The sequence below is a fragment of the Leptonychotes weddellii genome, chromosome 3 (genome assembly GCF_054177405.1).
Source record: "Leptonychotes weddellii isolate Sample4059 chromosome 3, ASM5417740v2, whole genome shotgun sequence".
NCBI classification, from domain to species: Eukaryota; Metazoa; Chordata; class Mammalia; order Carnivora; family Phocidae; genus Leptonychotes; species Leptonychotes weddellii.
This window is the reverse complement of record NC_138371.1, coordinates 53861239-53863396: the sequence shown is the minus strand read 5'-3', so window position 1 is coordinate 53863396 and position 2158 is coordinate 53861239.

Sequence of the window (2158 nt, the reverse complement as noted above, 5' to 3'; positions counted from 1 at the left end):
CTTCTAATTATCAAACATCTGCTCTTCTTATCTTCCTGTGAATTGCCTTCCTCCCCTTTGAAGCCCCAGGCCCCTGGCTCATTCCTTAGCTCAGGATGGCACATAAGGCTCAACTGCCTGACTTGCTCTTGAGTCTCCTATCTTTGGGGCTCCTGTATGCACAAAATTAAATTCTTCTCCTGTTAATCTGTCTTAGGTCAATTTAGTTATTAGACCAGCTAAAGAACCTAGAAGGGAAGAAGGGAAAATGTTTCCACCCCTATAGCAGAGAACCAAGATCTACCTCATTCTTGAATGGCATTGGAAGATTCCGTAGTATGAATCCCTGTAATTGTTTAATCATTTTCTATCAGTGGGCATCTAGGTTTTCTACAGATTTTTCTCTTTAAAACCTATCTATTTATTCTAAATGTCTCACATGGCCAGTTAATAATTCTAGCCACAGATCTTAGCCAGGCTCAGGGATAGTCACAATAGGTGGTTAGTGTTTTGTTTTGTTTTTTTTAATCCATTTCTATTCCTAGAAAGAAAGGAATGGGGCAATCCAGAGCCAGTGCCTAGCCTGCTTACCCAGTACAAAAATGTAAATACAAAATCTCTTCTTCCCTTCTCCGTCCCAGCCTCCCCAACTTCTTCCTCCCACATGTCTTTCCCTTTCTTCCCATCCATCAGATGGGAAGAAAAGGTTCCAAGAGAAAGTTTGGGGCTTGAACTAGGCTGATGTATACAGACTCATTTGGAGAACTGACCACATTATATTTTTCTGGCTCCACATTCCACATAGTTTTCCCCTATAATTCTCCAAAGTCTTTGGATTGTTCTCCATCTGGAACGCAGTGACTCTTGTCTATGAGAGGATTGCCGGTTGTCTGGAAGGTGTATGTGGTGGGTGATGTAACTTTGTAGCAATTTCACACCAAACCCAAACTTTTCTAACTCTAGGCGCTCTCAAGCCAAATGCATGGCATTTCAAGTCTCCATGTTTGTGTCCCCCTTCCTTCGTCATCAGTAAGCCAGCTGAAAGCTGCACGCAGAGGTCAGGTTTCAGACTTGGGTGTTAAAATGGCAGAGTTCTGGGTGTTGTGTTTATATTGTCAGCCCAGGAAAAACAGACAAGATTTAGGAAGAAGGAAGGCTATTTACTAGAATAAAATACACGATAGTTCACATCACGTATTTTCTTGATGGACACAAAGTGACATCCATACTGATTGACTGTCGGCATGTGCCTCTCTGCTCTGAGCCAGGCTCTCTGTGATGGATCAGCCTGGCTCAGGCAAGTGTCAGAAAGATGATCAAAAGAAAGAGCTGTCTGTAGTTGTTCCATTTCTGAAGAGATTGACAACTCACCCTAACAAAAGGAAACATTAGTGTGCTATTTGCGTCTCCAAAAGAGACTGTGATAAGATGACGTGATAAATGGTGGGGTGGGGTGGGGAGGGAGGTTGCCATAAAAACACTTAAGGTAGCTAAATGGTGAAGAGCAAAGAAAACCTCAGCTCACACAATTGATGAGGCTTGTTTATTTTAAGAAGGCGAGCGGATCTGAACCTCAAGAGAGCCTCGGGATATCTCAGAAGACAGCCTACTTCTCTCACCAATGGTGCCCACAGCTTCAAGAGAAGTCTTAAATACTCCACGCCTTCCCCCCATGCAGTCTTCCCCCCGAGGTGCTTTATTATGACCACTGATAGCTTGCACAAGAAGACACTGTGTACCATGGAGCAAAACCTACCCCTCCTGAGAAACCCAGAGTGGGGTGTGAGGCTGGCGCAGCCCCGGGAGCAGGAATTTGTATATTGGATTCAAAGAAGGCGTTTATTATGATTCTGAAACAAACTGGATGAACTTGAGTGTATCCAAATAGGAAATTGACCCCTAGAGAGGCTTTTCCCACACCTGCGGCCTCCGTTACCCTCATTAATTGTAGGGATGGCACCAGTTTCCAACATTTTCAGGTCATCTTGGCAGGCTCGCTTCCAGAACGTGTGGGAGTAGATTGTGGTGAACAGGTTGCATTTGGAAGTGAGAATGCTTTGACAAACGGCTCAAGTCCACACGGCACCTGGAGCACCTGTTTTCCTGCTTGCTGACCCTGCGTTTTCACAGCATTCCCAGCCGCCACAGGGCTGCTAGAAGTTCTCCAGCCCTTGGCAAA